Source organism: Macrobrachium rosenbergii, chromosome 46 (assembly GCF_040412425.1).
Source record: "Macrobrachium rosenbergii isolate ZJJX-2024 chromosome 46, ASM4041242v1, whole genome shotgun sequence".
Lineage (NCBI taxonomy): Eukaryota > Metazoa > Arthropoda > Malacostraca > Decapoda > Palaemonidae > Macrobrachium > Macrobrachium rosenbergii.
In genome coordinates this window covers 45,702,676-45,714,646 of record NC_089786.1, presented here as the reverse complement: position 1 = coordinate 45,714,646, position 11,971 = coordinate 45,702,676, and the positions used below count along the sequence as shown (strand labels likewise).

The following is an 11,971-nucleotide window of genomic DNA, read 5'->3' as shown; positions in this document are numbered from 1 at the left end:
AATAGCAAGTGATTTATGATTGTAGTTAATGAAACCGATATCCGCTCACGGGGGAGGGTGAGCCTCCCCCGAAAGCGGATATCAATTAACTCTCGTTCTTGTCCCTAAGTGCTGGCATGACCAACCACACCAAGGAAAAAGATTCGTCCGAGTTTCAAGCAAAAGAATTTCTTCCCGTCAGTTTCCTCATCAGAACTTCGTGAAATTTGGAGAGTTTATTAACCACCACACTCAGCCCTCGCACTGAACCCTTCAGTTGATTTTTCCTTCATTGTAAGTTTTCGTACTTTAGATCTTCATTTGTTTTCCCATTCATTGAGATCTCTCTCTCTCTCTCTCTCTCTCTTTCACTCTCTTGTATTCTCACTTCACTACGTGAAACAAAGACATTTGTCTCCATCTTCCCCAACAGAACATTGCAAATGCTCTGTCATTTCCTGAATCATTAGTTCGTGTCACGTTGACAGCAACATGAATCCTTGCAACAACACTGAAACTTAATCCATTCAATAAGCTTTAATTTTAGTCTTATAATTTCTTCGTTTATAGCTTTTGCAAAGTCAACAGAGTCCAGTCATTATTGTGACTTAATTTCTTTCTCTGAAAACGAGTTCAATTCAAATATTTATTTTTGGCGACTTTTAATGCTTCACCTTTGCCGTAACCCCTTCCCTATTTTTACTATTTTTATTTACTTTTTCCAACCACCGTATGTCATCATTTGACTTATATCAATTTGTGTACCTTTCTTCATTTCTACGCGATTACGATTCTCTTGGCTATGCTTCCATTATTATCAAATTCAGTCACCCTTTTCACATTAAGCTTAATTCATAAGATCAAGGCCCATTAAGTTTTGCTACAGGAATGCATGCTTAGTTTTGAAGAGAACACAGTGGGTTGTAATCAAACAGCCTATATTGCTTTGCCTTGCCCGGTATCCTAACCAGAGTCGCTAACAGCTGAGACAAGTGATGCCACACACACACACACACACACACACACACTATATATATATATATATATATATATATATATATATATATATATATATATATATATATATATATATATATATATATATATATATATATATATATATATATATATATATATATATATATATATATATATATATATACTGAGTTTCAAAATTAGAGGCCCCCCCCACAGAAGAAATAAAAAATTATGAAGTTTTCTGCTATAGCCTATCTCTAAGTACATTATTTTAAGTTTCTGTTAAGCTATTTTTCATTTTACGTTTCTTGTATTTTCATACTGAGTGACGGAATTAGATACAGCCATGGCTAGCGACTCGGAGGAAATCAGATGGATTGACCGAATCTGGGCTATAACCTTCAGAGAGGCCAGGGATGCTGGTGCATCCTTCATTTCATGTTCCTGGATAGCTAAATACATTAAAAGAGATGAATCTTTTGTTAAAAGGAAGTGGAACAAAAATCCATATGACTGTCATCGTAAACAGAGTGAGAATCTTGGAAGGCCTGAAGACCTTTTTCAGGAGTCAAAAGACATCATAGCTGAGGCAGTGGGTAGACCAAGAAAGTCTTTATATAAAATGGCGCTTGAACTAGAAACAAAAAGGGAAAGAAGAGAAGTTATAGTGCTATATATTTTGAGTTGAAAAAATCTGGTATCAAGCCATTTCATGTTATCAGCAAGCCCAACATCGCTCAGCAACAGAGAGAAGACCATGCATGGTTTTGTGGTTCATTTCTTAAAGATTGGGATGAAGCTGACTTTCTCCATGTTGCTGCATCAGATGAATTCTTCATTTACACAGTCAGGAAGCCAAATCATAAAAATGACATCATTTGGGCTGCAAAGTTGGATGATATCAGTGATAACGTGCGCTATCGCCGAGTTGTGAAATTTCCTGAATGTTTGGGAATTTTTCTCTGTTTCACAGCCAAACGGTTAATGTGGATCATCAAAGAAAAAGGACAGTCATGGAATGGCGAATACTTCAAAGAAACTGTGCTTACTAGAGGAGTATTTCCTTTCCTCAAAGATCCTGAAAATGTGTCATCTGTTGAAGAAGTCACATTTTTGCATGATGAGGCACCATGTTTCAAAGCTCTTCAGACACCGGAGCTGCTTCGAAACAGTGGTATCGATTTCTTCTCGTCAAGTGAATTTCCAGGTAGCTCCCCTGACCCTAATGTGTGTGAAAATATTGGTGGTATCTTAAAGGATCGTATTGAAGCGTGCACAGTGAACTATGATGGTATACCAAGCCTCAACAACCTGCGAAAAGAGGTGACTGAAGTGCTCAGGGAAATGGAGTTTGAGTCTCAGTTCTTTTGCAATTTGCTGAATATCCCTCAAGAATGCAGGCTGTGGTACAGGCAGATGGAGGCCACACAAAATATTAAATACTCAGAGAGAGACTTAAATAGATACCTGTTCTGAATTACTTTTGTTTTTGTCCATATCAATATTAGTTTATGCTGTAGAGGGAGGGGGCTCTAATTTTGAAACACCCTATACACACACACACACACACACACACACACACATATATATATATATATATATATATATATATATATATATATATATATATATATATATATATATATATATATATATATATATATATATATATATATATATCCACTCACACACAAACACAAACATGAACCACATTATAAGACAGCAAGAAAAAAAAAATTGAGGCACTTATTGTCATCATATATTTAGGTCTAAGGTATTTTGTATTACATTTTTCATCTATCTGAGAAGAATATTAAACGCCATTCTCGCACGAAGACAATTCAGCCACGTAATCATGACACCAGTGAAATGAATTAGAAGAACTCAACGAATGCCTCAAGGGTAAGGACCCCGAGTACCTCGTCTCAGCCCGAGAGATGCAGGTCATAACAGAGGAATTCAGACGCACTTCGCTGAGTTGATCTCATTCAACTATAATTGATGACATTGATGGTACTCGAGAGTCCAGAGGTGGTCTGTGGGTCCTGAGCAAATGATTTAGAGCTTGTGGAGGGGGTCTACCATCCACCCGAGGACGCCAAGTCTTTCGGCGAACTGATTAATGCCTTACTTGTAGAATAAGCTGGAATAATTGCATACCATTGGAATGAACTAGCATTGTCAAAACCCGAAATTCTTATTTGGATGATTCTAACACAAGAGTGGGACCATTCCTGTCTGCTCATAATGGGTTTCCGCTTAGTAAGTTATTTATGTTGTTGGCTGAAGTTAATCTTTTACGTAAAATACCTTCCATGAATAGGCCTACTATCGTTGCTTAAAAAAATGCTAGGTATTTTAGTGTTTTAATACTATCAGTTTATTTCACAAGAGTTAAAATTATTATAACCTGAATGCAGTTCTTCTGAGCTTTTTTAAGATGTTACAAAACTATCTTATATTATTTCATTTATGATGGTATTTGTATTTGAACATAATGGTTTTATTACAATTATTCTTGAATATATCTAAATTGTCGGTCTTCTAGTAAATATCACTACATCTGTATAACGAGAATAAAAACAATATTGTGTTTTTAGTTTTCATCGTTATTTTGAATTCCTCTCTCTACCCTTCTTTATAGCCTGTACACTTGCCTTTATCGCAATTTTAACAGGTCCAAAAGACAACACACCTTCCCAGAACATCTTTTTTTAACGGATAATCTAATTTTTGAAAATAGATTTCTTTTCACCTGTAATCCTTTGCTGCTTTTTCTCACTGGATAAGGGAGCAGGTCCTGATTATTGTCTCCTGACGTGTTGGAGCGATCTATGATTTATTATTTAACATTTGTCTCTGGGCGTTTAACTGCAAGTAAAGATTTGCCTCAGCTAAGCAAGGGTGCTTCATCAACTCTTTCTTCTTAGTAGCTGTGCATTATATACAAGTATAAACGCCTCGATTACACTGTGGGTCACACCAGGTCATGTCAGGTCTAGTTAATTCTTAGATGTGATACGAAAAAATTGTACTACTGTTATAGTACAGGAATTTCCTGTTTTATTTGACCATGATAAAGAATAGCGTATATTTCTGTGAGTAGAGACTTAGTTTTGAAGATAAAAACATTCATGAGAATTATTGCATACTCTGCTGGAAAGTAAACAAAGCTTCATATAATCATATATTTAGTTTCATGCTTATTACCTCTTCTATTGAATTTTAGGAAAAGAAAAAAGTGGCGATTTATAATGGCTTTCCCTCTGGTCCTTTGTCTACGAATTTTCAGACTGTGTAAGAAAGAGACTCTAAAATAAGAGGTGCTAATTTTCTAAGCGTTATGAAACTTTTTCCGGCTCACTGGTGAATCGCGCGTGCTTCACTTCTCCAAAGAAAGATACGATTATGTTTGTATGAACTAGTTACCTCGAGAGAGAGAGAGAGAGAGAGAGAGAGAGAGAGAGAGAGAGAGAGAGAGAGAGGTAAACTCAGCAACGGTACCCAGAATCTCCAAAGAGACTTAAATCTAACAGACAAGCGCGGTGGATCAACATCATTCTTTTCCTCTGGTAAAGCGATTATTCCAAAGGCAATGAAGTTTGTCAGCATCTGAGATCTTGTAGTTTCCTCGTTGCATCTGAGAAAGAGGCAGCCAGACATCATACAGACAGGGATAACAATGTTGAGGGCTGCTATATAATAGTATTAGTATTTTTCTCATATGAAATATTAAGTAAAAAACTTACATGTACATAGAAGACTAGATCCAGTTGCACAATTCATGATTTATGAAGACATCATTTGGAAATTTTCCCAAAATGAAATAAATAAAACATTCCGGTTATTTCTGCCACCATTTGCTGTTTGAACAACTATGTACACGTGTAAAAGTCTGTTTTTGTGCGTGTGAACTTTATATAAGTGAGGTACCCTGCTTTATGGTGGGGGGAAGAATATTAGCAGTAAGGACACGGAGTTTGTTTTCATATCCCTTATTTCTTTTTGTACGAACGTCCTCGGCATTTTATTTATTTATTTATTTTTTGGTCGCTTTATCTTTCCGTCTGGGGTCTGTTAAGGTTAAACCTTATTAACTAAGTGCACACTGCTCATTCTGAATGTGAATATATAAGTAACCAGAATTACGCTCTTACATTTGATTCCTAGTTTTATTCATCTATATTGTACCATATACTGATTCAAACATTAATGATTGTTCATGACCATTTATCTATATCTCTTCTCATTCTAATTCTCTTTCGTTTGATATCTAACTCTGTCATTGCACTGATATAGCAGTTTTTACTTATTATTTTTCATATGTGTTGTTATTTATATTAAAGCTATTTTTATGTCTGTTCGCCTCAATAAATGTTGCAATTACTTCCGGACAAATTATAACCAATTCGCTTCGAGGAAATTAGACGCAGGTACGATAATTAAAGAACGAACATTACGTGTTACCCAAGGAGATATATTTATGAATGAGGTCTTAGATATGTAGAGGGCATTAGAAAGGTTACATCAAGCTCACTCCCTCACCATTCTCTTAAATGAGGTGCCTGGAGATATTTTCCACTATATTGAAGGTGTGGCTCTTTACTCACATGATGAGCGTTACATTCTGCCCATCTCACCGAATTTTAATATTAATTGTGCTATATAATACAAATACAATAGCATTATATTTTCTTTTTCTCCCAGATATATATATATATATATATATATATATATATATATATATATATATATATATATATATATATATGTGTGTGTGTGTGTGTGTGTGTGTGTATGAATGTTTATTTGCCGATGTCCCACATCACATGATGCATTCTCAAGGCTGGAAAACAACGTCTAGACTATAAATACTTAAAAATAATATGCCAAAATATATTCTTTAAAATATTTTTTGCAAAATAATGTAGATAAAAAAAACGAAAGAAATACCTATCAGGGCAAGAGCTCTAAGAGAGAAAGGGAGAAATAAAAATTAAGGATACCTATAGTGAACGTGGAAAGTCAACAAACAGGTAATTAGGCTATAAACAATTTGGTAGGCGAGGATTAGGTACATTTGTTTTTATAGAAAGAGACTCCATCGCCATTAATTCATCGTCCTTATGGACTGATCCGATAATTTTAAAATCATTTATGCCCAAGCAGGTACCACAGATTTGGGAATGGTTACGAATATTCGATAATTCAGGACTTGAAAATCTGCAACCCGTCCTGAAGCTGATACCTTGACGAGAAAAGAAGCGAACCTCGAGAAGCCTCCTAGTGCATCCAACGTAGGTTCCGCAACTACATCTGGGGCAAGTATATTTATGAATAATGTTGGATGCCAGGGAAGGGTTCAGTCTGTTCTTCATTCGAAAAAAGGTAAGTACAGTTAGAGGATTCCGCGGGATCAGCTTCAGCTTCAAGGTTGGCAATTCATTATTAATTAAATGCTTACATTTCTTTTTGAAGGTATTATCGTGTAGGAAAGGGAACTGAGCATCAATACATAATCTATGGAAAGTTACTTTTGCCTGTAACTTTTGCGAAATCGAACAACATTTGCGGTAGGTGTGAGATATGGTGGTGTACATTATGCTGGCCTTATGCCAGCACGGAATCTTCCTCCTGGACTCGACCGTAGAAGGCTTCCACACAGACTCACGGAATTTGATCCAAGTCTCATTGCCCTTTAAACAATCCTACTCTTATTACAAGTTGTCTCTTATTTACAACCTCCCTTTTCTCAGTTGTATGGATTACGTTTAAGCTGCGTTCTCACTAACTGCCCCGAATATTGTGGAGGATATAAGACGAAAATATGCTAAAAAAAAAAAAAAAAAAACTTACGTGCATAGTTCTTGGTTTAATGTATTGAAATATTATTCATTGCGAAACGGCACCTAAGGTCACCCACTTCAAAATGCAGAAGCCACACTTTTATTTGTACCCCAAACTAGAACACCGCCTGTCCAAAAAAAAAGAAAAAAGAAATGCTTTCCACAAAAACGTTTCTTACTTTCTTTTTTTCTTTTGAATTTTTAGACAAAGTAGAAGTATTTAAAGTAAAGAGAGAAATGTCAATATAAAAAAAAGCAAAACATCACAGACGAGCAAAGAGCACTAATAAATGATACTAATTATAGTTAAAGTTGGTCAGTATAAACGTGGTGTGTATTCCATTACGAAGGTAGCCACAGGAACTTCAAGTAAATGAATCCAAATTAGGAGACGGGAAATGCTAAAATCCTAATGATACTGAAAATGGAGGAAGATGCGTTTTTTTTTTTTCTGTAGAACTTGGAGCTCCCCAACTGACAACTACCGAACGGAGAGACTGTAACTTGTAGCGTAAACCGAAAAAGGTCCTTTGTGTGAGAAGTGAGATGTGTATTTATCACAAATTATATCAGAAGAGCTGAAGGCTACTTGAGACACTGTCATGAAAGAGGGGTAAAATTGCAAAATGCTTGATATCATTTGGATTTTCCCTTCTCGCTGATATATGGCTTATTTCTTGTCATCTTTAGTATCAATGCCTATTCTTTTACTCCCTTCTGTTCTCAAATTTTCATTTATTAGGAAGAATTTTCATTCGCTTGACAAGCATTGTTTTCTCTTTGTGAATATCCTGTCTTGTTTATATTTATGTGTTCCTATTCATTATTCTGTTCCTTCTCCATAATTCATGATCGCTTGTTTCTTTTCTTCAAGTTCCCACCTCAGTTTAGTTTCAGTCAATCAAATCTTCTCTTCACATAACTCTCTTCATCAATTTTTACGTTCTTTCCTTAGCGGTATTTTTTTTTTTTTTATTCTGCCACCATAATATTCACATTTCCCTCAGCTATCAAATGTCACAGAATTTTTCTGTCTACCAGTTCCATAAGTATTCTTCTGGTATAACTCTTGCTTTATCATTCTTTTTTCTTTTGCAGATCTATTGTTTGCTTCTACCATTTGACATTTCCTTCCTCCACAAATAGCTGCTTTCCTTTTATCAGACACCTAAAGCCGCACTGTCATGGGTGCCCCCCATTCTGGAACAGTCTTTAGCAATGGTAGGGTTATGGTATGGTCAACTGCGCAAACCCTAAGCCCGAGTGGGTAGGCCACTCACGTTACATTCTTTGGCTCAGTTTTCTCATCTTTTGAACTGGAAAGATGTCTCTCTCTGATTGTTTTTCATCTGACGATTTAGTAAATGTAGCGCTGGCACTTACATTACAAAGAAAAAAAAAAAAAATCAAGATGGTGCAAGCCATGGCTTTTGAAGAGGGATAGCTTATCGCATGAAGGATTGTTAAACGAACTTCGCTTGGAGCCTGTCGATTATTTCAATTACTTGCGAATGGATGAGCAAACCTACTTAGAATTGTTATCACTATTGACTCCCTTAATTAAAAGACAAGATACCGTCATGCGAAAAGCAATTTCACCCCATGAGAGGCTTACAGCGACCCTTCGTTTTTTAGCAACTGGTAGATCATATGAAGACTTAAAGTTTTCCACTTCGATCTCTCCCCAAGCTTTAGGAGTCATCATACCAGAGACCTGTGTCGCTATCTATAGAGTGCTTGCTAAGGATTATATGAAGGTAAGTGAAATACTGCTTCAGTTACTTGAAATTTAATCAATATGTTTATGTGTTGACAATTAATGCATTAATTATGAAATTGTGAACCTTGAAAGTTAGAAAAATAAGTTGCTAGGTCCTCTTGTTGGTTGCCTGCAGAGCCTTCTACAATTTGCTGAACGTCGGTTGCTCGTTGTGAAATTATTGTATTTGGCCCAAGGAGCCCTCGCTTGCCCTTGTAAATGGCATCGCTAATTATGCGACAACAGTCACCGGCTTGTGATGGGTCCATTTTTGCTAACTCTTGCCCCCATGCTTTTGCATAATGAGTGAACTCTCTACTAGCTTCCTCTTTTGAGGCAATTTGCTTAAGAAGCAGATCTAGTACATCTTTTGTTCTGCTTTCTTCCGTCGCTTTTGAGGCTGAGTTTCCTGAAACTCACGTTCAGTTGGGCCTGAAGACGGGCCGGGAGTTGGCACTGGAGACGGGCTGGGAGTTGGCACTGGAGACGGGCTGGGAGTTGGCACTGGAGACGGGCTGGGAGATGGCACTGAAGACGCGCTGGGAGATGGCACTGAAGACGGGCTGGGAGATGGCACTGAAGACGGGGTAGGTATTGGTGGTGCAGTCTGGAGAGTGGTCAATGCCAAACTAAAGTCCTCACCATGCAGAAACAAAATGAATGATTCAGTGAATAAGAATACACAATAGGGAGTCACTCATACATGGACAAGTTAGAACAATGAATAAGAATACACAATAGGGAGTCACGCATACATGGACAAGTTAGGAAATGTTAGTTATAATATTGTTGTCAATTTGGCAAGGTGATAGAAATTTAATTGACGTTTAATAGGACATTTTTCGGTATTTCTTTAGTGTCACACCAGCACCGAGTTCCATATTTCTCTTTGCATATTTAGGTACAATGAAGCAAATGCATACTTTTCGAGATATTTGACTTTGAGGTTCCCATTATTTTCTTAGGGCAATAATTCCTTTTCAGATTTATTTACACTTCGGTGGAGCTTTGGCTAGTTTAGGTTAGGGTACGTCATTTTTTGTTAAGACAGGTTAAGTTAAGGTTTGGTTAAGGTTTCATTAAATAAACTAAAACAAATTTTTTGGGTTCCAATTGTTTTTTTCGCTTATTTTAATTAAACCTTAACTTGACATTTCTAGCCTAAAATGACTTGGTCTAACCTAAACTAACCTTTTCTAAATCGTTGAATGCACTAAGCTAATTATTGCCATAGGAAAATAATGGGACCTTCAAAGTCAACTATCTCGAAAAATATGTATTTGCGACGGAAACGTTATTCTTGAAATTATAATGCTTCATTGTACCTAAATATGCAAGGAAAACTATGAAACTCGGTGATGGTGTGAAAGTAAAAATTTACCCATTTTTCATTTAACAGTAAATTGGAAATGAAACTAAAGTTTTCTCACAGAATTATTTAGTCACTAATGTAGCAAAAATTGGTAAATCTAGGTACCTAATGGCCATAATTATATATATAATAACGTAATTTTATTTCTTTTTCAGTTTTCAAAACACGAAAATGGATGGAAAGCAATAGGACGAGAATTCGAAGTACGCTGGAACTTTCCTAACTGCCTCGGAGCAATCGATGGCAAACATATTGCAATAGTGCCCCCTCCTAACTCCGGTTCTTTCTGCTATAATTATAAAGGTTTCCATAGTGTTGTTCTCTTGGCAATAGCAAATGCAAACTACGAATTTCTGATGTGTGACGTTGGTACCAACGGTCGTATTTCTGATGGCGGAGTCTTGGAAAACACTAGATTTGGAGAACTTCTCATACAGGAAAAGCTAAATTTACCTGGCCCGAAAAGGCCAGACAACAGTTCAAAGATGCTACCCTACGTGTTCGTGGGAGATGAGGCCTTTGCCTTGGGGAAGGATTTTTGGAAGCCTTTTAGTTCAAGGGAGTTGACAGAAGAACGACGCGTATTTAATTACAGGCTTTCGAGGGCTCGAAGGCTGAGTGAAAATCTGTTTGGCATTATGTCATCACGGTTTCGCTTTTTTTCTGCACCGATAAATCTGAAATTGAGTAATATAGATAAGGTTGTTTTAGCCCGCTGTGTTTTACATAAGTACTTAAGGAAGAAAATTGGTGCAAGCTATTGTCCACTTGACAGTGAAGAAGATAATGCTGTGGAACAACGTAATTCATTTTGTCCTCTGCAACAAGGCCCATCAAGAAATTCCACTATGGCTGCTAAGCAAGTAAGGGATACTTTCATGGCCTATTTCAATGATGAAGGGCTCTACCCTGGCAAGCGACCCAGGGGTAATATTATGTAAGTTGCTAGGTCCTCTTGTTGGTTGGGAGCCTAACCTAGCCTAACCTATGTGACTCCGCAGATATGTGAAAAAATTAAAATAGGTTTTGACTCAATACAATTATAATGTGACCAATAAAGTGTTAACTTTACTTACTGTTTCATTGCTGTCCTCAACAAATGTAGTTTCATTCAAGGAGCTGCAAGTAGCACGAGGAACATCTTGGTTCATCAAGAAATCAAATGAATGAAAATACCACAAACTTGGTTTGTAGATCTCATCTTCTCCTGAGCCAGATTTTTTTGATTGCTCAACTTTCTTTTTTTCTTTCCGCACTGCACTGCGCATAGCATTTATCTTTTGCACTATCATAGCTCGATCTGCATTCGGTATTTTCTCTCTGAATTTTTTCACGAGTTCCACGTAAGCCTCATTTTTATTCCTATATGAATATTCGTGGCTTTTGACTTTCCACAAACACGGAAAACTTCTATACAGTTCTATAAATGCAGTCAAAAATTCTCTATTAAGTTTATTCACCATATTCTGAGATATGCACCTGTAAATAAACAACAAATCAACGAAATGATCTAATATATTTTTCAGCTACACACATGACCTCGAGTTCCTTTAGGCAAAACTGAGCAAAGGTGATGAAAACACCCACTCACCGTTATGGTCTGCGTTATGGTACAGCCACAAGCCGCGAAAATATCAAACACGTTGGATATTATGTTATGGTTCCGTCCAACTGCGCAAGCCAAAAAAGTACCCACTCACGCTACATTAACTGCCCAATTATACTGAACCGTACTTGAACCGTAGCTATTTTACGTTGCGTGAATGGGGGGCTTAAAAAAATGATAAAACCATAAAACCACCAAAGTTAATTCTTGACGTCCGACAAAGTGGACTTCTGAAGTTAGCCAGTTACTTCCGAATTCGGTTACAGGCATCACTTAGCCAGGATCTCTGAAACCTAGATATGTACAGTCATTCACGTGCACTTTTACCTTTGTCTAAATTTTATGTAGGTATTTCTGATCCTTGCCCATAATACAGTGTAACAAAGCAATATCTGAGCCTCCAGAGCCAGGGAAATATTAAACTCATCCAT

General features: G+C 36.8%; 1 pseudogene; it reads right to left on the bottom strand.

The window, feature by feature from the left end:
* Window positions 1-8,627: 8,627 nt before the first annotated feature.
* Window positions 8,628-11,710, bottom strand: LOC136830474 (uncharacterized; annotated as a pseudogene).
* Between the last annotated feature and the right edge of the window lie 261 nt (window positions 11,711-11,971).